The 26,424-nt window shown below is 43.5% G+C and overlaps 1 long non-coding RNA gene across 3 annotated transcripts; it reads left to right on the plus strand.

Moving 5' to 3' along the window:
• The first annotated feature begins 531 nt into the window (after positions 1-531).
• LOC137327691 (uncharacterized) lies at positions 532-25,477 on the plus strand. 3 transcript variants are annotated; one of them, XR_010964516.1, is made up of 6 exons: positions 532-616; positions 6,931-7,047; positions 15,491-15,569; positions 19,828-19,926; positions 24,196-24,330; positions 25,207-25,477. It is a non-coding gene; the product is annotated as an uncharacterized lncRNA (long non-coding RNA). The 3 variants fall into 3 exon arrangements; XR_010964515.1 differs by having other exon boundaries at positions 24,249-24,330; XR_010964517.1 differs by lacking the exon at positions 15,491-15,569 and having other exon boundaries at positions 24,249-24,330.
• Positions 25,478-26,424: the final 947 nt, after the last annotated feature.

The following is a 26,424-nucleotide window of genomic DNA, read 5'->3' on the forward strand; positions in this document are numbered from 1 at the left end:
CTCTCATTTTATGCCTGCTGTGCACGTGTGCGTGTGTGCTGGACTGGAGTCACGAGCCACTTCATGAGGGGATAACTCTTGTCGCCCAGTAGCCAGCCTTTGACTTGCCATGCTGGTTGAAATATAGGTGGCACGTTGGACTGCCGCAGAACGAAGGAGTCATGACTGCTGCCAGGATAACGGGTATTAACCTGCATGATGTGCTGCATGTGGTCACACACCAGCTGCACATTGAGGGAATGGAATCCCTTTCTGTTCATGAATATGGCCGAGTTCAGACATGGAGCACGCATGGCAATATGCGAGCAAATCCTTCAGCTTGCTCATGCTGCTTGTCTCCATCAAGAGGAAATGTGATGAATCTGTTTCTGAGTGCCTACAGAGCCTCTGTGACCTCCTTTATACAGTGCACTGCAAACAGTGAGATGTTGCTTATATTGCCAGCAGCAGCCTGAAAGGAACCACAACAGTAAAAATTAAGTGCCACGGTTACCTTGACAGCCACAGGCAATGCTGTCCTTGCCCTGCTCTGTGGCTGCAGCAGTTGACAAATCTCAGTCACGACCTCTTTCAAGAACTGCAGCCGTCGGATGCACTGGTTGTTGCTGAAATTGAGGTAAGAGAATTGATCCCTGAAGACCTTCCGTGGATATGGCCTCCTGCTGAGTGCCCTGCACCCCCTCCTCCCTCTTCTCACAGCTTGTCCTGCTCTATGTGGACTCTTTGCATGCACCCAGTCATGTTCCATTCCCAGAGAAAGCCCCAGCAGCCACCCAGGTCTGGCAGCAACCTTGTTCAATACACTATATTAAATGCCACAAACAGTACTGCACAACCAGCCAGACCACTCTCTATGTAATATTGCAACTTTCTCCAAATATAGGAAATTTCTACAAACACCCACAATTGTACCAGCAGCCAGAATAACTAATCCAGCAACTAACCTGTAACTCCTACATGATCCCTTTAAATAGCACTGGTGGGGGGCGGGGGGTCCTTCATGCCCTTTAACTCCTGTTCAGCTATGCGAAGTTAGAATCAGTTGCACACTGATTAACATCATAATCTCCCTACTTTACACAACGGGCGCTAAACAGCCCAAATTAGCTCCTATCGAGTCTGCAACATAGGAACAGGCCATTCGACCCAATTGGTCTATGCCGGTGTTTATGTTCCACTTAAGCCTCCATCCTCCCTACTTCATTTAACCCTGTCAGCATACCCTTCTCTTCCTTTCTCCCTCATGTGCTTATCTAGCTTCCCCGTAAATGTATCTCTGCCAGTCGCCTCAACTACTCCTTGTGGTAACACATTCCACATTCTTACCACTCTTTCTCTAAAGAAGTTTCTCCTGAAATCCCTATTGGATTTATTAGTGGCTATCTTATTTTTATGTCCTCCAGTTTTGGACTCTCCCACAAGTGAAAATATTTTCTTCATGTCTACCCTATCAAACCCTTTCATAACCTTAAAGACCTATATCAGGTCACCCTTCATCCTTCTTTTCTCAAGTGAAAAGAGCCCCAGCCTGTTTAGCCTTTCCTAATAAGTATATCCTCTCAGTTCTGGTATCATCCTTGTGAATCTTTTTTGCACCTTCTCCAATGCCTCTATAGCCTTTTTATAATATGGAGACCAGAACTGGGCACAGCACTCCAAGTGCGGTCTAAACAAGGTTCGACACAAGTTTAGCTTAACTTCTCTGCTTCTCAATTCTATCCCTCTAGAAATTAACCTCCGTGCTTGGTTTGCTTTTTTTATGGCCTTATTAACCTGTGTTGCTACTTTTAGCTATTTGTGTATCTGGACCCCGAGTTCCCTTTGCTCCTCTACCCCATTTCGACTCTTATTACGCAAGCAGTATGTGGCCTCCTTATTCTTCCTACCAAAATGCACCACCTCATACTTATCTATATTGAAATTCATTTGCCAATTATACGCCCATTTTGCAAGTTTATTAATGTCTTCTTACATTCTTCCTTTGTATTAACTACACCCCCAATTTGGTGTTGTTCGCAAATTTTGAAATTGTACTTCCGATTCCCAAGTCCAAATCATTAATATAAATTGTGACCAACAATGATCCCAGCACCGATCCCTGTGGAACACCACTTCCAAACTTTTGCCAGTCTGAGTCGCTACCTTTAACCCCTACTCTGTGTTTTCTGTTTTGTAGCCAGTTTGCTATCCATTCTGCTACTTGTTCCCTGATGCTAAATGCTCTGACCTTAGTCATGTGTCTACAATGCGGTACGTTATCAAAGGCCTTTTGAAAATCCAAATATATTACATCTACTACATTACTCTTGTCTACCCTTTCTGTTACTTCTTCAAAGAATTCAATAAGGTTGGTCAAGCATGACCTTCCCTTCTGAAATCTGGGCTGACTATTCTTTATTATATTTTCATTTTCTAGATGTTTTTCTATTTCATTATCTTTCCTACCACCAACATCAAGCTAACTGGTCTACAGTTCCCTGGACTTGTTCTGTTCCCTTTTTAAATATAAAAACAACATTAGCTGTCCGTCAGTCCTCTGGCACTATTCCCTTTTCTAATGATTTATATATATATGTAATAGGGCCACTGCTATCTCTTCCCTAACTTATTTTAATATGCATGGATGCAATCCATTCGGACCAGGGGTTTTATCCTCTCTAAGTTTGATTAGTTTATCAATTATCTCCCCCTTTCTATCTTAAATGTCTTTATTTCTTTTTTGATCTCTTCTTCTAATGTCCTAGGAGGAGTGTTTGCTAGTGCTGTTGGGGAGGGTTTAAACTAAAGTGGCAGGGGGTTGGGAACCTGAGCAGGGAGAGAGAGGAAAGCGTAACAGGAAGGGACAGAAGGTATGGAGTAATAGGTAAAGTGTTAAAAAAGGAAAAAGCAGGAACTAAGCGTCACAAAACAGATTTGAAAGTTCTTTATCTGAATGCACGTAGCATTCGTAATAAAATGGACGAGTTAACGGCACAAATAACTACGTATGGGTATGATCTTGTGGCCATTACAGAAACATGGCTGCAGGGTGACAACGACTGGGAATTAAATATGCCAGGGTATTTAACAATCAGGAAGGACAGGCAGGAAGGAAGGGGAGGTGGGGTGGCTATGTTAATAAAGGAAGGAATCACTGTAATACAGAGAAATGATATTGGGACAAAGCATCAAGATAATGAAACAGTTTGGGTGGAGATAAGGAATAATAAGGGAAAAAAAACATTAGTGGGCGTAGTATATAGGCCTCCTAATAGTTGCAACTCTGCTGGAAGAAGTATTAATCAGGAGATAGTCGGGGCATGTAATAAGGGAACAGCCATAATTATGGGGGATTTTAATTATCATATTAACTGGACAAATCAAATTGGGCAGAGCAGCCTTGAGGACGAGTTCATTGAGTGCATCAGGGATGGATTTCTTGAGCAGTATGTAACTGATCCTACAAGGGGGCAGGCAACCTTGGACCTGGTCCTGTGTAATGAGTCAGGATTAATTAATAATGTCCTAGTTAAGGATCCCCTTGGAACGAGCGACCACAACATGGTTGAATTCCATATCCAATTAGAGGGTGAGAAGGTTGATTCTCAAACAAGCGTACTGAGCTTGAATAAAGGAGACTATGATGGTATGAGAGCGGAATTGATTAAAGTGGACTGGGAAAATAGATTAAAGGGTAAGACGGTACATGAGCAGTGGTGTTCATTTAGGGAGTTATTTTACAACTTTCAAAATAAATATATTCCACTGAGGAAAAAAGGGTGTAAAAGAAATGACAGCCACCCGTGGCTAAGTAAAGAAATCAAGGATAGTATCCGACTAAAAACAAGGACATATAAGGTAGCCAAACTTAGTGGGAGGATAGAAGATTGGGAATTCTTCAAAAGACAGCAAAAAGTAACTAAAGGATTGATTAAGAAAGGGAAGTTAGATTATGAAAAGAAATTAGCAAAAAATATAAAAACAGATAGCAAGAGTTTCTATAGTTATATAAAAAGAAAAAGGGTGGCTAAGGCAAACATAGGTCCCTTAGAGGATGAGACCGGGAAATTAATGGTGGGAAACATGGAGATGGCAAAAATGCTGAACAAATATTTTGTTTCAGTCTTTACAGTAGAGGACACTAAGAATATCCCAACACTGGACAAACAGGGGACTCTCGGGGGGGAGGAGCTAAATACGATTAAAATCACTCAAGAGATGGTACTCAGTAAAATAATGGGACTCAAGGCGGATAAATCCCCTGGACCTGATGGCTTCCATCCTAGGGTCTTGAGGGAAGTGGCAGTAGGGATTGTGGATGCTTTGGTGATAGTTTTCCAAAATTCCCTGGACTCAGGAGAGGTCCCGGCAGATTGGAAAACTGCTAATGTAACACCGTTATTTAAAAAGGGTAGTAGGCAGAAGGCTGGAAATTATAGGCCAGTTAGCTTAACATCTGTGGTGGGTAAAATTTTGGAGTCTATTATTAAGGAGACAGTAACGGAACATTTAGATAAGCATAATTTAATAGGACAAAGTCAGCATGGCTTTATGAAGGGGAAGTCATGTCTGACAAATTTGCTTGAGTTCTTCGAGGATATAACGTATAGGGTGGATAAAGGGGAACCAGTGGACGTAGTGTATTTAGACTTCCAGAAGGCATTCGACAAGGTGCCACATAAAAGATTATTACTTAAGATAAAAAATCACGGGATTGGGGGTAATATTCTGGCATGGGTGGAGGATTGGTTATCAAACAGGAAGCAGAGAGTTGGGATAAATGGTTCATTTTCGGACTGGCAACCAGTAACCAGTGGTGTTCCACAGGGGTCGGTGCTGGGTCCCCAACTCTTTACAATCTATATTAACGATTTGGAGGAGGGGACCGAGTGCAACATATCAAAATTTGCAGATGATACAAAGATGGGAGGGAAAGTAGAGAGTGAGGAGGACATAAAAAACCTGCTAGGGGATATAGACAGGCTGGGTGAGTGGGCGGAGATTTGGCAGATGCAATATAATATTGGAAAATGTGAGGTTATGCACTTTGGCAGGAAAAATCAGAGAGCAAGTTATTTTCTTAATGGCGAGAGACTGGAAAGTAGTGCAGTACAAAGGGATCTGGGGGTCCTAGTGCAAGAAAATCAAAAAGTTGGTATGCAGGTGCAGCAGGTGATCAAGAAAGCCAACGGAATGTTGGCTTTTATTGCTAGGGGGATAGAATATAAAAACAAGGAGGTATTGCTGCAGTTATATAAGGTATTGGTGAGACCGCACCTGGAATACTGCATACAGTTTTGGTCTCCATACTTAAGAAAAGACATACTTGCTCTCGAGGCAGTACAAAGAAGGTTCACTCGGTTAATCCCGGGGATGAGGGGGCGGACATATGAGGAGAGGTTGAGTAGATTGGGACTCTACTCATTGGAGTTCAGAAGAATGAGAGGCGATCTTATTGAAACATATAAGATTGTGAAGGGTCTTGATCGGGTGGATGCAGTAAGGATGTTCCCAAAGATGGGTGAAACTAGAACTAGGGGGCATAATCTTAGAATAAGGGGCTGCTCTTTCAAAACTGAGATGAGGAGAAACTTCTTCACTCAGAGGGTGGTAGGTCTGTGGAATTTGCTGCCCCAGGAAGCTGTGGAAGCTACATCATTAGATAAATTTAAAACAGAAATAGACAGTTTCCTAGAAGTAAAGGGAATTAGGGGTTATGGGGAGCGGGCAGGAAATTGGACATGAAGCTGAGTTCGGATCGGTCAATGCCCTGTGGGTGGCGGAGAGGGCCCAGGGGCTATGTGGCCGGGTCCTGCTCCGACTTCTTGTGTTCTTTAGATTTGTTGTTGGGATCAGATCAGCCATGATCTTATTGAATGGCGGAGCAGGCTCGAGGGGCCGATTGGCCTACTCCTGCTCCAATTTCTTATGTTCTTATGTTCTTATGTCCTGCCCACCATGTTGGTCTCCCTGGTAAATATTGAGACAAAGTAATTATTTAATATTTCTGCCATTTCGCTGTCATTACCTGTGAGTTTATCTTGTGCATTCCTCAGCGGCCCTGTCCCAATCCTGATTTTTCTTTTGTTATTTATGTGTCTGTAGAATACTTTACTATTTCTTTTTATATTCCTTGATAATCTAATTTCGTAGTTCCTCTTTGCCTTCCTAATTGGTTTTTTTGACATCTTTCCTAACCTCTTCGTATTCCCTTTTGTCTTCCTTTCCTTTATCGTCTCTTTACTTTTGGTACATGTCACAGTACATGGACTGAACTCTTAAAACATTGGCTGACCCCGGAAGCCTGGGATTTTCCATGGAGCTTCTGACAATCTAAGGATTAAGAAGCGGTCGCTTATTATCCCTTTCCTTTGCCTGTCTTTAATATGTCAACCTCATCCTTAGAACTGTAAAATCCCCATGATTAGCACATTACAAACCTCTGCAGCCTCTTTCTAAACAATTCATTATCTACCTGTTCAGCTTGAGCTAGTGATTAGTGGAGATGTCAGTTGTTGCCTTGCAGCTCATAATATTACTGATTTTTATTCAAATAGCATCTTGCATGATTTTTACCTACTTACAATTTCATCCCACACCAATAATGCCCCTCCTAAAAATACATAAATTTGCTTTTCTTAAAAAATATTTTTTGATCTCTTAGTTCCACCACTTGTCCATCTTCTGCTCAGAGACCTGTTTCTGCGATGTCAGCAATATCAACATTTTGACTGCATATACCTTCAATTCCAAATGCTTCTTGCATTAGTGTAAAAGCATTTAAGCATAATCTTCCATCACTCCTCATCATTAGCTGAACCGTTCACCATATCTGAACAGCATTTCCTTCTTCAATGAGTTGTGCCATTTGTTCATTTAAAATCAGGTTTCATTGCCATAAATAATAGTTAACTTCTAGGAGCATTTTTCTCCTCATCTGCACTGACATAGGTCAAGAATTACTGCCTCAACTGTCAATCAAAAGAAGACTTGAAGGAAGAAAAACCCAGAAATGCAGAAGAAAGGAATGACAGAAGGAAGAAAATAAAAGCTCAATGAGTTTACCTAGTGAGTACCTAAGCCATTCATACCAGGAAGGTCTGAGTTCAATCCTTAATTCGTGCCCAGTTAGCTGATCTCGTCCAACATTGGTATTAAGGATTAAGGAAGAGAAAATCAATTAAGTTTCCTGCTTTGGATTCTGATCCAATAATCCCTGAGGGAATTTGCAGCTATGTATACTGGATAAGGAAAGAATCAGGCTCACTATGATACCCCTGCAGTAGAATCTCCCGCCAACATTCACTGTTAAGGTTCAAATGTAACTAAGAATACAAGAAAAGTCAAGGAAAAGAAGAGTAATTTGGTCCATGAAAACTCATCCTCTTAGTAAGAAATAAATAACTTGCATTTATGTAGCATTTTTCACATTCTAAAGAGCTTCACAACCAATTAATTGCTTTTCTGAAATGTAGCTCCTTTGGCTTGGAGGCAAACAATTTGCACACATCAAGGTCCCAAAATAGCAAATGAGATAAATGACCAGTTAACATTATTTGAACTCTCCCATTTTAGCATCCAAATCATTTTGAATGCCTCCAATGATTTCATCTCCAGGACCCAGCCTGGCAGATTATTCTAAACATTTATCCATCTTTGAGTAAAGTTTTAATAATATATTGGTTATGAATTTACTTTTCACTAATTTAAATTTATGTCCATTGGTCCAGTTCTGTTGGCTTAATTTGAAGTAATATTCTGTGTTTACTTTATGCCATATTTTACATACTTCACTTCAGCCTGAGTGTCTCCAACCTTTTCTCAAAACTCGCCATTGCAATTTTTTGTTGTTCTCTGCCTCCTTTCAAACGTATGGATGTGTTTTTTTGAGGTACAGTAATCAGAGTTGAACAATGCTCAAGGTTGGTCTGACCAATTAATTGTAAAGAATTTGCAGAATCTCTGTACTCTACTGGTTTGACCATATTTCACAGCATTCTATTTTTTAATTGCTCTGTCACTTTGTCCAGGTGCTAAAACTGATGTGCCTGTTTTTTTCAAATTCTTTCGTGGGTTGTGGGCATCGCTAGCGAGGCCAGCATTTATTGCCCATCCCTAATTGCCCTTGAGAAGGTGGTGGTGAGCCGCCTTCTTGAACCGCTGCAGTCCGTGTGGTGAAGGTTCTCCCACAGTGCCGTTAGGTAGGGAGTTCCAGGATTTTGACCCAGTGACGATGAAGGAACGGCGATATATTTCCAAGTGGGGATGATGTGTGATTTGGAGGGGAATGTGCAGGTGGTGTTGTTCCCATGTGCCTGTTGCCCTTGTCCTTCTAGGTGGTAGAGGTCGCAGGTTTGGGATGTGCTGTCGAAGAAGCATTGGCGAGTTGCTGCAGTGCATCCTGTAGACGGTACACACTGCAGCCATGGTGCACCAATGGTGAAGGGAGTGAATGTTTAGGGTGGTGGATGGGGTACCAATCAAGCGGGCTGCTTTGTCCTGGATGGTGTCAAGCTTCTTGAGTGTTGTTGGAGCTGCACTCATCCAGGCAAGTGGACAGTATTCCATCACACTCCTGACTTGTGACTTGTAGATGGTGGAAAGGCTTTGGGGAGTCAGGAGGTGAGTCACTAGCCACAGAATACCCAGCCTCTGACCTGCTCTGTAGCCACAGTATTTATGTGGCTGATCCAGTTAAGTTTCTGGTCAATGGTGACCCCCAGGATGTTAATGGTGGGGTATTCGGTGATGGTAATGCCGTTGAATGTCAAGGGGAAGTGGTTGGACTGTCTCTAGTTGTAGCTGGTCATTGCCTGACACTTGTCTGGTGCGAATGTTACTTGTCAATAATCAGCCCAAGCATGGATGTTGTCCAGGTCTTGCTGCATGCGGGCTCGGACTGCTTCATTATCTGAGGGGTTGCAAATGGAACTGAATACTGTGCAATCATCAGCGAACATCCCCATTTCTGACCTTATGATGGAGGGAAGGTCATTGATGAAGCAGCTGAAGTTAGTTGGGCCTAGGACACTGCCCTGAGGAACTCCTGCAACAATGCCCTAGGGTTGAGATGATTGGCCTCCAACAACCACTACCATCTTCCTTTGTGCTAGGTATGACTCCAGCCACTGGAGAGTTTTCCCCCTGATTCTCATTAACTTCAATTTTACTAGGGCTCCTTGGTGCCACACTCGGTCAAATGCTGCCTTGATGTCAAGGGCAGTTACTCTTACCTTACCTCTCGAACTCAGCTCGTTTGTCCATGTTTGGACCAAGGCCGTAATGAGGTCCGGAGCAGAGTGTTCCTGGTGGAACCTAACTGAGCATCGGTGAGCAGGTTATTGGTGAGTAAGTGCCGCTTGATAGCACTGTCGATGACTCCTTCCATCACTTTCCTGATGATTGAGAGTAGACTGATGGGTCGGTAATTGGCCGGATTAGATTTGTCCTGCTTTTTGTGGACAGGACATACCTGGGCAATTTTCCACATTGTCGGGTAGATGGCAGTGTTGTAGCTGTACTGGAACAGCTTGGCTAGAGCCGCGCCTAGTTCGGGAACACAAGACTTCAGCACGACAGTCAGGATGTTGCCGGGGCCCATAGTCTTTACTGTATCCAGTGCACTCAGCCGTTTCTTGATATCACATGGAGTGAATCGAATTGGCTCAAGACTGTGATAGTGGGGAACTCGGGAGGCGGTCGAGATGGATCATCCACTTGGCACTTCTGGCTGAAGATAGTTGCAAACGCTTCAGTTTTGTCTTTTGCACTCACATGCTGGGCTCTGTCATCATTTTTTTTATTCGTTCATGGGATGTGGGCGTCGCTGGTGAGGCCAGCATTTATTGCCCATCCCTAATTGCCCTTAAGAAGGTGGTGGTGAGCCGTCTGCTTGAACCGCTGCAGTCCGTGTGGTGAAGGTTCTCCCACAGTGCTGTTAGGAAGGGAGTTCCAGGATTTTGACCCAGTGACGATGAAGGAACGGCGATATATTTCCAAGTCGGGATGGTGTGTGACTTCGAGGGGAACGTGCAGGTGGTGTTGTTCCCATGTACCTGCTGCTCTTGTTCTTCTAGGTGGTAGAGGTTGCGGGTTTGGGAGGTGCTGTCGAAGGAGCCTTGGCGAGTTGCTGCAGTGCATCCTGTGGATGGTGCACACTGCAGCCACAGTGTGTCGGTGGTGAAGGGAGTGAATGTTTAGGGTGGTGGATGGGGTGCCAATCAAGCGGGCTGCTTTATCTTGGATGGTGTCGAGCTTCTTGAGTGTTGTTGGAGCTGCACTCATCCAAGCAAGTGGCGAGTATTCCATCACACTCCTGACTTGTGCCTTGTAGATGGTGGAAAGGCTTTGGGGAGTCAGGAGGTGAGTCACTCGCCGCAGGACACCCAGCCTCTGACCTGCTCTTGTAGCCACAGTATTTATATGGCTGATCCAGTTAAGTTTCTGGTCAATGGTGACCCCCAGGATGTTGATGGTGGGGGTTTTGGCGATGGTAATGCCGTTGAATGTCAGGGGAGGTGGTTAGACTCTCTCTTGTTGGAGATGGTCATTGCCTGGCACTTGTCTGGCGCGAATGTTACTTGCCACTTATTGAGGATGGAGATGTTCACAGAGCCTCCTCCTCCTGTTAGTTGTTTAATTGTCCACCACCATTCATGACTGGATGTGGCAGGACAGCAGGGCTTTGATCTGATCTGTTGGTTATGGAATTGCTTAGCTCTGTCTATAGCATGTTGCTTCTGCTGTTTAGCATGCATGTAGTCCTATGTTGTAGCTTCACCAGGTTGGCACCTAATTTTTAGGTACACCTGGTGCTGCTCCTGGCATGCTCTTCTACACTCCTCATTGAACCAGGGTTGATCCCGTGGCTTGTTGTTAATGGTCGAGTGAGGAATATGCCGGGCCATGAGGTTACAGATTGTGTTGGAATACAATTCCGCTGCTGCTGATGGCCCACAGTGCCTCATAGATGCCCAGCTTTGAGCTGCTAGATCTGTTCTGAATCTATCCCATTTAGCACGGTGGTAGTGCCACACAACACGTTAAATGGTGTCCTCAGTGTGAAGACGGGACTTCGTCTCCAGAAGGACTGTGCGGTGGTCACTCCTACCAATACTGTCATGGACAGATGCATCTGTGACAGGTAGATTGGTGAGGACAAGGTTAAGTAGATTTTTCCATCGTGTTGGTTCACTCACCACCTGCTGTAGGCCCAGTCTGGCAGCTATGACCTTCAGGACTCGGCCAGCTTGGTCAGTAATGGTGCTACCGAGCCACTCTTGATGATGGACTTTGAAGGCCCCCACCCAGAGTTCATTCTGTGCCTTGCTATCCTCAGTGCTTCCTCCACGTGGTGCTCAACATGGAGGAGGACTGATTCATCAGCTGAGGGTGGGTAGTAGCTGGTAATCAGCAGGAGGTTTCCTTGCCCATGTTTGACCTGATGCCATGAGATTTCATGGGGTCCAGAGTTAATGTTGAGGACTCCCAGGCCCACTCCCTCCTGATTGTATATCACTGCACCGCCACCTCTGGTGGGTCTGTCCTGCCGTTGGGACAGTACATACCCAACAATGGTGATGGAAGAGTCTGGGACTTTGGCTGAAAGGTATGATTCTGTGAGTATGGCTATGTCAGGCTGTTGCTTGACTAGTCTGTGGGACAGCTCTCCCAATTTTGGCACAATTCCTCAGATGTTAGTGAGGAGGACTTTGCAGGGTCGACTGGGCTTGGTTTGCCTTTGTCGTGTCCGGTGCCTACTGGTCTGATGCTGGGTTGTCTGTCCGGTTTTATTCTTATTGTGACTTTCTGTAGCAACATTACAACTGAGTGGCTTGTTAGGCCAATAAGAATCAACCACATTGCTGTGGGTCTGGAGTCACGTATAGGCCAAACCGAGTAAGGACGTCAGGTTTCCTTCCCTAAAGGATATTGGGGAACCAGATGGGTTTTTACGACAAAACAGTAGTTTCATGGCCACCATTACTGATACTAGTTTTTTTAAATTCCAGATTTTATTTAATTAATTGAATTTAAATTCTCCAGCTGCCATGTGCAGGATTGGAACTCATGACTCCATATTGTTAGTTTATAGTCTCGTGGATTACTAATCTAATAACATAACCACTACTGTACTATTACTCCAGGATTTCTTTCTAAGCTTCTCTGATCATTTGTTTTCATTTATTGTATAGTTGTGGCTCACATTTTGTTTGAACAATGTGCATTTATCAATGTCATTTGTCTACACAATTCAAACTGTGAGTGTAGGTAGATAAAGCCATGAAAAGACCAATATCATTTTGGGTTTTATGAATAGGAGCATAGAGTTCAAGTACGAAGAGGTAATGATTACTTTTTACAAGGCAATGGATAGGCATGTTCCAACAACCCTCTGCATAAAGGAACGTGGCCCTAATTTTTCTCCTCGCTGTCTATGTGCAGTTTTGGGTGCCCTATTATAGAGAGTACATTAAAGCCATAGAAAGCATGTGCTGCACATTCACCAGAATGATGGTTAAAACAAACAAAATACTGCAGTTGCTGGAAATCTAAAACAGAAACAGAAAATGCTTGAAGCACACAGCAGATTAGGTAACATCTGTGACGAGAACAGAGTGATTTATGTTTCAGGTGTGGAATCTGTTCTAAAGAAGAGTCTTCACCTGAAATATAAACTTGTCTGTTCTCTCCTCTGATGCTAACTGACCTGCTGTGCCTTTTCAGCATTTTCTGTTTTTTGTTTCACCAGAATGATAGTGGGGTTGAGAAACTAGTTATGAAGTGAGCCTTGAGATGCTGTGACTATTTCCACTGGAGCAGAGAAGGCTGAGAAGATTAAATAGGGATTTTTAAAATTATGATGAATGTTAATAAGGCAAATAAGGAAGACTCAGGGGAGCCAATGATGAAGGGTCATCAATTTAAAATTGTTGTTGGAGCATGGAAGGGAGAGGTTGAGGCAGAGATCATTGCATCATTTAAGGAAAAATAGGATAAATATTTGAAGGAGGACTACAGGGAGAGAGTTGGAAAGTGGAATAATTTTCCAATTGCTCTCGCAAAGAGCACAGACATAATGAGCTAAATGGCCTTCCTCTGTGCTGTAAACTTCGGTGGTTCTAATTGCTTAACCAGTCTAAATCGCTATGCAAATCTTTTACTGTGTCTTTTGTTTTTACTGTTGTCCTTATGGTAATGCCGTCAGTAAACTTGAAAGGTTTACATTTGACGGGTTATTTGTATTCTTGGTAGGAGCCTTGCCTGCTGGCAGCGCATATCAGAAATCCTGGGGTGCACTGCACATAATTGTCTGACTGAAATGGTTGGAAAATCATACACAGCTTAATGTGTACTCTTGGCTGGCGAGGCTTGCTTCCAGGAACATGAGGTTGGAAAATGACCTCTTTGGTGTCAATATCCAAGTCACTAATGTAGATTGCAAACAACACAGGATCCAAGTACTGATCCCAATGGGTCTCCACTCTGCACCTCCCCTCAGCCTGACATTACGTTTCTCATGAGTACTTTCTGGTTCCTATTCTTCAGCCAACTGATTGCTATGGGTTTTAATTTAATTAGAACACTAATGGATATACTACTGGTGGCTGGGAATGTAGAGACCCTGTCAATATTGCCATATTCCCAGGAGCCACATGACTTAAGTTCCTAAAGACATGTCAATTATCCAAAGGAAAATGCTCTACCAGTACAGAAAATGAAATTATTAGTATAACGTAACAAAACTAATATGCTAGTAAATAAACCGATACAAAGAAACACAGGATCTCAAGACCTTGCAGATCCCCTCGATTCCCTTTGCAGACACGAGATTCTGAGGACCTACGAGTTAATGCAGCTATAGTTATAGAATCATACAGCACAGAAAGAGGCCATTCAGCCCATCGTGCCTGTGCCGGCTCTTTGAAAGAGCTATCCAATTAGTCTCATTCCCCTGCTCTTTCCCCATAGCCCTGCAGATTTTTTTCCCCTTCAAGTGTTTATCGAATTCCCTTTTGAAAGTTGCTTTTGAATCTGCTTCCACCACCCTTTCAGATCACAACAACTCGCTGCGTATCAGGGTCAGAATTTTCTCCTATTTTAAGTATAGGAGGTAGATTTTCACCTTGCCACCCGGGCCTAGAACTGGCCCAGCAGATCGGCTGCCTTTCTATGATGAGGCAGTTTCTATAACGGGCAGCTGATCCACGGCAGTTTTACGCACAGGTGGCATGTCGAAAATCTACCCCTATGTTTTCTTGCTTCCTGCCTATTAGTGACTTACAATGACCGGTGCAGGCAGCAAGGGTTGCTTAAGACACCAAGGCTCAAGCTGAGTGGAATGTATATAATTAACCACAATCCAACAGTTGCAAGTACAGTCAACCTGGACAGCTGGAAAAGAGAATGCAACAACTATCTGACCAGATCCTATTTATAATAATAATAACACTATAATCTTTGTGAGAAAACAGTGAGTCAAAACATTTATATCCTCCCACAGGGAGCAGTATGTTCACACAATAATAAAAAGGCCATTCCTGAACAAGTGTTTTCATAAAATAAACTATTACTCACAGACCAAGCCAGTGCAGAAACTAATCCAGTATAAACACCATCAACACTTAGCATTAGTAAACTTCCTCGTAGCTGGGCTGTTTTGAAAATTCTGCTTATTACTCACAAGTATTAATCCTATTAAAAGATGTGAATAGATTTCCAAGAGTTACTGTGGTAGAAAGGATTTGAAATACAAATAAATGTACTTTTACAAGGACTGAAGGTACCCTTTAGCCAAGACACTTAGGTATGTGTTTCCAAGGAGATTTTGAAATGACCTTGTAGTGCTTTTGTGCATTTTAAACATTATGTATTTTGTAGAGGCTATTTTTTGTGTGCAACTGCACTTCTCAAAATAAGGAACAACAGCACAAGAAATAGAATATTTTTGTATCCAGTAGTAGCCTTAAACACTTTGATGTGAGGTACGGTGTATTCCCCTATTATTTAACAATGGTTTTAACCCATTTATTCAAGTAGATTAATGCATTTACTAACATACCAGATAGATTTGTTACTGTGCATGATTTCAATCGGAATATATCTTAACCCGTCCTCAGGAAGGCACACTTTACTGCACCAGTCTGATTCAGTTTTCCCATTACCATATCAATATTCTTTCAGTATTTCATAATGACATTGCCAATTCAATGCTGAAGTCCAGACAATTGAGCGCTATGGATTTAAGGCCATAAAGACTGGGTTAAAACTGCCTAAACCCATTACAAGTAGAATCCATTTGAAAGTAGAGAATATGATCCCATCAATCAAACCTGGATCGAGATCCAGTACCCAGAATGATCCTTATAACTCACTCATAACTTCAAAACTCATAAATGATAAGATCTAATTCATAAGTGGAATAAAACTGCTACTCACAATGTTCTATTTCTACCCCATGGCAACATATAATCGTTTTATGTCATACTATTTATGTAATTATTTTCCACAGGATATTTTGTCTTATACAGTTGGCTGCTTAGTAAGAGGGCACTGCCAGAAGCAACTGCACATTCCCACGAGGGGAAAAGGTAGGGCAACCAAAGCCAGAGCTCCCTGGATGACGAAAGAAGTAGAGAGTAAGATGAAGCAGAGAAAGGGGGTGTGTGACAGATGTTAGGTCGATAATACAAGTGAGAACCAGACTGAATATAGAAAGTTCAGAGGAGAATTGAAAAAAGAAATAAGAGGGGCAAGGAGAGATTATGAGCATAGACTGACAACTAACATAAAAGGGAATCGAAAAGTCTTCTATAGGCACTTAAATAGTAAACGGGTAGTAAGAGGAGGGGTAGGGCCAATTAGGGATCAAAAAGGAGATCTACGCATGGAGGCATGAGGGCATGGCCGAGGTACTAAATGAATACGTTGCATCTGTGTTTATGAAGGAAGGAGATGCTGCCAAAGTCACAGTAAAAGAGGAGATATTTGGGATACAGGATGGGCTAAAAATTGATAAAGAGGAGGTACTAGAAAAGCTGGCTGTGCTTAAAGTAGATAAGTCATCCAGTACAGATGGGATGCATCCTAGATTGCTGAGGGGAGTAAGGGTAGAAATTGCGGAGGTGCTGGTCATAATCTTCCAATCATCCTTAGATATGGGAGTGGAGCCAGAGGACTGGAGAATTGTAAATGTTACACCCTTGTTGAAAAAAGGGTGTAAGGATAAACCCAGCAACGACAGGCCAGTCAGTTCAACCTCGGTGGTGGGGAAACATTTAGAAATGATAATCTGGGACAAAATTAATAGTCACTTGGACAAGTGTGTATTAATTATGGAAAGACATCACGGATTTGTTAAAGGCAAATCATATTTAACTAACTTGATTGAATTTTTTGAAGAGGTAACAGAGAGGATTGATAAGGGCAATGCGGTTGACGTGTTGTATATGGACTTCCAAAAGGCATTTGATAAAGTGCCACATAATAGGCTTGTCAGCAAAGTTGAAGCCCGTGGAATAAAAGGGGCAGTGGCAGCATGGATACAAAATTGGCTAAGTGACAGGAAACAGAGAGTAATGATGAACGGTTGTTTTTTGGACTGGAGGAACATAAGCAGTGGTGTTCCCCAGGGGTCAGTACTAGGACCACTGCTTTTCTTGATATATATTAATGACTTGGACTTAGGTGTAAAGGGCACAATTTCAAAATTTGCAGATGACACAAAACTTGAAAGTAGTGAACAGTGAAGAGGATAGTAATAGACTTCAAGAGGACTTAGACAGGCTGGTAAAATGGGTGGACAAGTGGCAGATTAAATTTAATGCAGAGAAGTCCGAAGTGATATATTTTGGTAGGAAAAACGAGGAGAGGTTATATAAACTAAAGGGTGCAATTGTAAAGGGGGTGCAGGAACAGAGAGATCTGGGGGTATGTGTGCACAAATCGTTGAAGGTAGCAGGGCAGGTCGAGAAAGCGGTTAAAAAAGCACATGGGATCCTGGGTTTATATAAATAGAGGCTCGATATCAGGAGGGCGGCGAGTTCGCAGCGGGGGGGCGATTGGGCGCGTGGGTAACGCGCCCGGTGAAATCAGTCTGCCCCACGCGCGATCGCAGCCTAATTGAATCCTGGTCTTCCGGGTTCCCCACTGCTGATCTGCGCGGCGGGCGGACTGCGCATGCACAGTGAGGTCTGTCAGCTGGAGGAGCTCTATTTAAAGGGGCAGTCCTCCACTGACTGATGCTGCAAGAAATAGGAAAAATTACAGCATGGAGCAGCCCAGGGGGAAGGCTGCTCCGAGGTTTAATGATGCCTCACTCCAGGTATCATTGGATGGGGTGAAGAGGAGGGGGAGGACAGAGATCTTCCCCCCGGTGGGGGGGAGGAAGCGGCCTGCCTCTGCCACCAAGAAGGCCTGGCTCGAGGTGGCAGAGGAGGTCACCTACACCACCAACATATCGCCCACCTGCATACAGTGCAGGAGGCGCTGCAATGACCTAAGTAGGTCAGCCAAAATGAGTACACTTACTCATTTCCCTACACTCCGTCTGCCACATCACCGCCCCCACCCCACATCTCCTTCTGCACTGCCAACACTACTCTGTCACATCACCCCTCACACCCACTCAAAGCTCATCCTCATCTTACCTGCACTTACTCACCTCGCCAGTACTCATCCCACCACTACCACTCAACCCAATCCTCATACAATCTCATGTCTCTCTCTCATACTCACACTCTCATGCGACTCTTTCACGGTCAGCCTCACTCAACCTGCCACTACCTGTGCTGCAGCCACAGGGCATGCATCACATATGTGCAGTAGGCAGCGTAAGGCAAACGTGTTGTGAGCATGAAGGGGATGCACAAGGGTGTTTGAGGGTTTGTCATGGTTTTTACTTATATTTAATTTCTGATCAACTCACATTACATACTATATTGGCACCACTACTGCCACGTCTTTGCGAATCTTGTCTGGTTTGTGCAATAATGCCCTTTCCTGAGGATCACAATGAAGACCCACACCTGATGCCACCCATTGTGTCACTGCAGAGTGGGTGTAGGTGTATTTGCAGGGCTCTTTTGTGCAGACGACTGAGAGACGTCAGCGATGTCCCCGGTGGCACCCTGGAAGGATGTGGAGGAGAAGTTGTTGAGGGCAGTGGTGACTTTGACAGCGACAGGTAAGAAGATGGTGCTCGGGCCAACCGGGAGCAGCTCGGCATGAAGGAGGCTGCAGATGTCCACGACTACATGTCGAGTGACTCTGAGCCTCCGTGTGCACTGCTGCTCAGAGAGGTCCAGGAAGCTGAGCCTCGGTCTGTGGACCCTGTGGCGAGGGTAGTGCCCTCTGCGACACATCTCTCTCTGCCTTTGCCCTCCCTCCTGCTGTGCAGGTGGATGTGTCACAGCACTCTGTTGTGGGGCTCCATGTGTCAGAGGTGGACGGCGTGGCCAGCGAGGCTGGTGATGCTGTTCGCCCTCCGAGGAGGTCATGACTGCAGCTACGGTGGCCACCATCTGGAAGATGCACATCTGAGGGGGTCCGCAAGGTAGGTACATGTCTCTGGACCCCGGGGTAAGTGTGCAAGTTGGTGAATTTGATTGTTAGGAGGAGGGTGGTGGAGGCCAAACTTTGTCCCAAGTGACAGAGTGGCCTCCTGCAATGAGTGAGGGTCTCCCCCACCCCCACCTGTCAAATGGACCTTTGCAGCTGCCACAGGCTGACAGCTGCAACACGTCCATTTGAACTGGGAGTGTTTCCCCCAGTGTGGGAAACAGTCTCAGCTGTTTGTAAAATCCCACCCCTCCTCACATATTCCCTTAATCAGGTCTGTTAACGACCTGAAATACCAGAATAAATACTGTCAAGTGGCACCCCGCTGGCTTTAATTGCCTGCAGGTGTTCCACATGCGGGGGCTGTGCGCGCACGTCAGCGCGTCTGTGGGGAACCCGGAAGTGGGCGGGTTGGAGCCGGGCTCCCGACCCGCTCCGGGATTCCCCGATTTTCGGAGCCCCCTGCCAGGAACGCACCCGATAGCGGGTGCTAATATCAAGCCCGGTACAAAAGCAAGTAAGTTATGATGAACCTTTATAAAACACTGGTTCGGCCACAACTGGATTATTGTGTCAAATTCTGGACACCGCACTTTAGGAAGGATGTGAAGACCTTGGAGAGAGTGCAGGAGAGATTTACTAGAATGGTTCCAGGGATGAAGGACTACAGTTACGTGGATAGACTGGAGAAGCTGGGGTTGTTCTCCTTCGAACAGAGAAGGTTGAATGGAGATTTGAGAGACGTATTCAAAATCATGAAGGGTCTAGACAGTGTAGATAGTGAGAAACTGTTCCCATTGGCAGAAGGATCAAGAACCAGTGGACGCAGATTTAAGGTGACTGGCAAAAGAACCAAAGGTGACATGAGGGAAAACACTTTTATGCAGTGAGTGGTTATGATCTGGAATGCACTGCCTGAGGGGATGGTGGAGGCAGATTCAATTGTAGCCTTCAAAAGGGAATTGGATAAGTACTTGAAGGGAAAAAATTTGCAGGGCTACGGGGAAAGGGTGGGGGAGTGGGACTAGCTGGATTGCTCTTGCAGAGAAATGGCACGGGTTCAACAGGCTGAATGGTCTCCTGTGCTGTAACCATTCTATGACTCTATGCTTCTAACTGCAACAGGAAGAAATGTTAGTTGATGTAGCAAGTCTTGGAGTTATTGAATTGGGCACAAACAGCCAAGTCACCGATTTCTCACAACCCATTGCAACCTCCAGCAACCTCTGATCAATAATTACTGAAGACGTGGAAGTATAACATTGTGTGACACTCCCATTTTGTGACCAGGGTGAATATGTGAAGAGTTCAGGCTGCGACTCACAGCAAGAGGATTGGTGAAGGGATAGCTGCTTTGATCCTCCCTGACATGAAACAAACCAAATGAAGGTGGGAAGGAGTGTTTTTTTCTCTCCATCCAAATGATTTGTAATGAAGGGATAGTCAGTTAACCTCATGTCACACACTCAGCTTTCATATTTAACACAATCTTCCCTCCCAGACTCGGATAGAGTGCTAATGTGTGGTTGGGACCAAAACAGTTTATTGAGCAGTAGTAATCTTGGTCTAGCAGCCAGCAATTTGCTTCCACAATGCGCATCATACTACTCTGCAGGCAATTTATACCCACACGATTCTACTCATGGTTTAACAGAATATTGATACACTTTCTCAGCCTCCAACCAGCTTGTCTGCAACACAGACAGAAGGATAAAGCTGGCACAGTGCCAGATAGGAGCAGCTCCTCACTCCATCCCCCAATAGAAAGCACACCTATCTCTCTACCAAAAGTGAGGCTGCACCGGGAGCTCTTTCTCGAGGAGTTAGCCAATAATCAGTAACTGCTTTCAATGGGAATCGGTTCCACACATCCACAACTTTGTGTGGGAAAAACTCCACTACTGACCAGTCTTTCTTGAGGCTTGTTAATCTTCAACCTGTGCCATCTAGCTTTGCACTCGCAGCCTTGACCAGTCCCGTTGATACTAAATTGTACATCTGATTGCTTTCTACCATTTGCTTTACATAGAATTTACAGCACAGAAATATTTAAGGGAAAGCTAGATAAGTAGATGAGGGAAAAAGGGATAGAAGGTTATGCTGATAGGGTGAGATGAAGAAAGGTGGGAGGAGGCTCGTGTGGAGCATAAACAGCAGCATAGACCTGTTGGGCCGAATTTCTGCAGACAAACTTAGTAACTATTTTTTGTTGAATGAGAAATTAATTTAGGTGATTCCAGCAAACTTTTGACTCGCAAGGGGCAGATTTCCACCTCCCCCCCCCCCCCCACCACCCCCCACTCATACATTGTCCTTTATAATGTGTCTACAATTTTATTATACATAGCACACCGTGCAAATCTTTCCCTTGGAGGGTTTACTTTCCTCTGCTGGCACAGCGGGTAACACTATTTTAACAAGATGTTGATGACTGCATTAAAACGGTACACCGAGGAACTTAATGTGCATCTGTTGATTGGAGCACTATGAGAGGAAATTAAACACACAACTAGTAAGTAGTCAACTAAAACTGTGCAGCACCGAGCACTTGTAGGTTTCCTGCTGCTTGGGAAGCTAAGACCACCCTAAGCGTTAGGACATTGGATTGAAGACTATCTGGAGATAATTGGGAAGAATCCCTGCCCCCAGAGAGAGCTCTACCCCTCCAGGTTCTATTAGTGAGCCAGGCCAGCTGTCAATCATCAAGTTGACCCTGGAGTGTTGTGGTATCAGATTATCAAATCAGCTGCAGAGGGTTGTCTTAGTTCTGAATTCTCACTGCCACGCATGTCAACTTGGAAACACCTTGATCCCAAAGAGACCCTCTTTACTTGCTCTCTTACTACCCCCAAGACAGACAGTCACTAACTATAGTGTGACCTTTTCATATACTAGTCTAAAAATATGGGAATTACTTTAATATTAATGAGATGCAATATCTCACTGGGTTACGCCAGTCAGATAAAATTAAGATTTCCTTTTTCTCCTTAAAGAATTAGATGTATTTCAAAGACCCTTGGTTACTTGGGAAAATTACTAGCTGGGAATACAACCAATCCCTGAGATGTTATAGTTTCATCGGAATTCTCTTCATTAGTCAAAGAAAGTGTTTGTGGGAGATAGGTGTTGCCTGTATACCCAAAATTCACCATGTAGAAGACTTTCCCAACATACTTGAAACATGACAGGTGTGGGTGGGATGTTAGCAATTATAGGTGAACAAAAGCACGTACAAGGACTTTATTTAATAATCAGGGGCACAGTGAGTTTGAAAAAAAGGATCTTCCTATACTCTATTTAGATTTTCCCCTGCAACAATTATTTCTGATTGGACGCCCACTGTAGTGCTTCTTAACTACTGTTTTAATGGTTGATTAAATAAAAACATTGGTTCGCCCACATGGAGATCAACATCTCAATGTGGCTGTTGTCACATAAAATGCAAAAATTTGCAAGTCACAGTAGCAGAACAACATTCCGGAAATGAGAGAAAATTAACGAGAGAGAAAAAAATAATTTTGAACTTGCCTCCCTAATTATACCCTCCTCGCTCCAAGAATACATTGCCCCTCTTGACTGACTTGTCAGCCAGTCAGCACCTCCTCATGATTAGCCTTTTAGTTTGTCAACAGTGCATCACCATAGTGAAGGAGAAGGGAGTCATTTCCAGAAGCAGCAAAGCAAATTAGCTTAAGACAGTGGGCCATCTACTAATCCTACCCTTAGACACCTTCCTAACCTGCAACCAAAGCTTGTAAAATGGTAATAATTCTAACTTTTGAAAGAATAATTGCCCCATCAATGCTGCTGACTGGAACATCTTGGCCCCAACACAATTAAATTGTGTTATTGCTAATTCAGAATCTATACAGATTACCAAGGGTTGAGAAAATAAGGGACATCATGTTAATTAAGGAAAATGTGAGGTGATGCCTCTTAACTGATACTGCCCAGTAGTAGAGGATGAAGATTGTCCCTAAGTGAATGCTGAGAGGAATTGTGTCCTTGGGCATTCAGATTGCTGCTTCCTTTCCCTTTCCCATTGTTAAATTCCATGCCATTGTTCAGTTGGTAATGATCTGAGAGTAATCCTGTCAGATCAGGGAGGCTTCACCTGATTCTTCATGGCAGAGTGGAAACCATTAAAAATTCAAAGTTCTCTTTCCCTTCATATCCTCATGGATATTCAGGACAATCCATCAGGCATTTGGAAAATTGTCACTGAAACTTCATTCAAAGAATTTAATGTGAAAAATGAGGATAAATCATTCTAATCAGGGATACTCGATATTTCTGTGTACTGTACTCATCTTTTCTGTACACTAGTAGAAAGCACTGGGTGCAGGGTACCTGGTGCTTGGACTATGGCTTTTACATGGATAATCTCAGTACTTTGGCATTTGCAATGTTGACATCTCTGAGGTACCCCTTTCATTTTTACACTTGTATCTCCTTTTCTTCATCTGCAAAGACAGCACCCAATCTGCTCCTGGGCTCCTGTCAATGCCCTATAACTGGTCATGAGGAAATATCAGAGAGTTTCCAGGCCTCGCTCCCCCTTCAATTTCCCTTCTTCCATACTGGGAGACACTGTCAACTCCACGTTGCACCTGCAGCAACAACAATAACTTGCATATAGCACCTTGAACATAGTAAAATGTCCCAAGTTGCTTCACAGGAGTGTTATCAAACCAAATTTGATACCAAGGCACATAAGGAGATATTAGGACAGGTGACCACAAACTTGGTCAAAGAGGTAGGTTTTAAGGAGTGTCTTAAAGGAGGAGGGAGAGGCAGAGTGGCAGAGAGGTTTAGGGAGGGCAATTCCTGATCTTAGGGCCTAGGCAGCGGAAGGCACCTACTCCACTCAATGCAGCTCGGATCAAGATCTGGATGGGGCTGCTTCTAGGCACTGACAATTAGCATGAACCTACTTTGCCTGTCACTGGAGAGAGCAAACACATCAACAGCTGCTGTGGAATGAAATGCACCCGGCATCATTGAAAGGAATGAAAGGGAAAAAAAAAATCGACATTAGCAAACCCAGAAAATGCATTCTTGTAGCACAGCCCCTGAAACAAATAAACTTGATTTAACATCATCCCAACTCAATCAATCACAGAAATGTCCCATTCCCACTCAGATTTGTATACATTTCCATAAGATATTCATTTAAAATCATTTGCGTGGTGAAGTGCTTATATTAGTTTTATATTAAATACAACCTGGATAAGTTTGAATATTTATAGATTTTGACTTGTTTACCAAAGTGAGTCTTTTGCCATGTTGATAAAACTGCATCGAGGTAGAATGGTCTTTATGGGAAAATTGGCTTAGTGAAACCCCAGTGCATCTAATTCTGAATACAGATTTCATGCATTCATCAGTGAGACTGTTATTTCTATTCATTGAAAGCTATTTAGAATTTATATGAATTTATGTTATTTGTTGAGAACTGTCACCATCATGCCAGCGTGAGTGGTGACACTGCCAACTTTGACGCTCTGTGCCACCTGTGCTAGGATCATTCACGTAGAAACTAATGTATTTAATGAAGGAGTTAGAGAGCGAGAGGTCAAGTTGGGTATGAGGAGCTTGGTTTAGGTCAGACTTCACTCTGTTTTCCGTAACCATTAGACTTAGTTCTCCTATGTGCAGTGGAAGACTACAGGTGACATTCCAACCATCATGGTTTTCCCATAACATTCCAGATTTCTACAGCCACTTCCCTTGGCTGTATCCAGAACATCAGATTTCTTCTGAGGTGGCATCGCATGTTGCAAAAAATGCCAGGTGAGTAAATGCATAGTCCATTGTGTAACAGAGCCATACAGACCAGAAAAGTATCCCGGGTCCATCCCTGATCTGCACTTGGCTGCTGATCTCTGCCGGGGTGATGGTAGGCATACTTCAACTGGCCTTAATACTGTTGGAAGATAGAAAAAAATCAGCCTGCTCATGATTGCTATCCAGTGATCCCTATTAGAAAGTTCTCATGTATGGATGGCAGCTAAGGACAGGATTAGGATCAGATGCCCCCCAAAAGTCAAATAGCCTGTGGATAGTTACTGTGCACAAATGAAGAATGCCCAATTGATCAAAATATTGGTGATCATGGAACTATAACCCAATAAGTGCCTTCAGGAGAGTAAGAGAGGACGTTGAGAAGAAAAATCTAAAGTGGCCCTTTGCCTAAATGGTTTTTTACAGAAGGAGCTTGTAATTTATCCCTAAGGTTACAAATTATGACCTGGTCTGGTTCAGTTTTGGTCTGTTTCATAGTGCAGTCTTACTGAAGCCCATTAACTGGGTGGCACTGCTTCTAGATATTGTATTTGGCTGTAAAATTGGCTCTGGTTGCCTAATGTTTAAAATGGTCACACTTCCACATCTGGTTCTTTCAAATAGTGCAGTTTAAGACGCACAACATTATAGTAATTTTAATTATGATTTGATTTTAATTCTGAAATAATTTTAGTTTGCAAGATTTATTTATTTTTTATTAACAATGATTTCAGTAATCGCTAGTTAATACAAATCACACTGTTTTAAACCCTATTAGTTCACTACATTGTAAAGTAAAATTGAAATTATTTGCAAATATACATGTAACCAATTATAAAAATATACAAATACTAAATGCTGCACTCTGGCTTTGTTTATCCACAGATTGGAAACCAGATTTTCAGCGTGTTTATTGGTGTCCATGGTTTTATACTTCAGTCAAGCTCTCTGTTCTCAATTAGAACCTGCCGAACTCCTACACTCCCATTATTCTTTAATTAGAAATGAATACTGAGAAAATAAAGGTTCAGTTCAAAAAAACAGTGGAATGAAAGCACATGTAGAATAAAGTGGAATAGGTGAAAGAAAGCGGCAAATATGAGAGATAAAATGAAAGAAATCTATGTATATCTTATTAAAAATTTTGGGCTATAAATTGGGCCACGTTGTGCCTGTTTTGTAGGCACTATGCGGCCTCCTAAGGACCCAAAATGGCGTCCAGAATGCACGTGCACACTTCTAGCGTGACGTGCGCCGGATGCCATCTTGGTAAAGGCGTTTGCACACGCACAGATGACGAACGCCGGCACCATGTAAAGTAGGGAGAATATGCGGTAGATCAGTGTGCAAAGCTGATTTAAAGGGACAGATGCGATTTTGGAACTCAACGCTCCAGCTAACGCACTGTCTTAACCTCGCACAGCTGAACAGGGCGTAAACAGCATGGAGCACCCTCCACCAGTGCTATTTAAAGGGATCATGCAGGATTTACAGGTTAGTTGCTGGATTATTGCTTCTGGCTGCTGATGCATTTGTACCTGTTTTTGAAGGTCTCCGATACTTGAATACATGGACTAGTGGACATAGCCTAAAAATTAGAGCCAGAACTTGCAGGAGTGAAGTTAGGAAACACTTCTATATGCAAAGCGTGGTAGAAGTTTGGAACACTCTTCTGCAAATGGCAGTTGATGCTAGCTCAATTGTTAATTTTAAATCTGTGATTGATAAATTTTTGTTAACCAAAGGTATTAAGGGATATGGGACTAAGGAGGGTATATGGAGTTAGGTCACAGGTCAACCATGATCTGATGAATGGCGGAACAGGCTCAAGGAGCTAAATGGCCTAGTCCCGTTCCTATCTTCCTATGTTCCTATAATAAAGTTTCAATACTCTACAGGGAGTGGGCTGGCTAACTGACAGATAACAGGAAGGGCACTGGTGGAGTGACAGGGGTGGGACAGGAATGCTGTCATCCTGAGAGAGGACAGCAGGTTCATGTTCCATGGAGCCACTGCCACTTGCTGCCTCCTGTTATGCGCCACCTTCTCCTGCAAGAACGTGGGACATGTGTCGATTAATGTTCTGCAAGATGTTTGGGTGAT

This window comes from Heptranchias perlo, chromosome 12 (genome assembly GCF_035084215.1).
Source record: "Heptranchias perlo isolate sHepPer1 chromosome 12, sHepPer1.hap1, whole genome shotgun sequence".
NCBI classification, from domain to species: Eukaryota; Metazoa; Chordata; class Chondrichthyes; order Hexanchiformes; family Hexanchidae; genus Heptranchias; species Heptranchias perlo.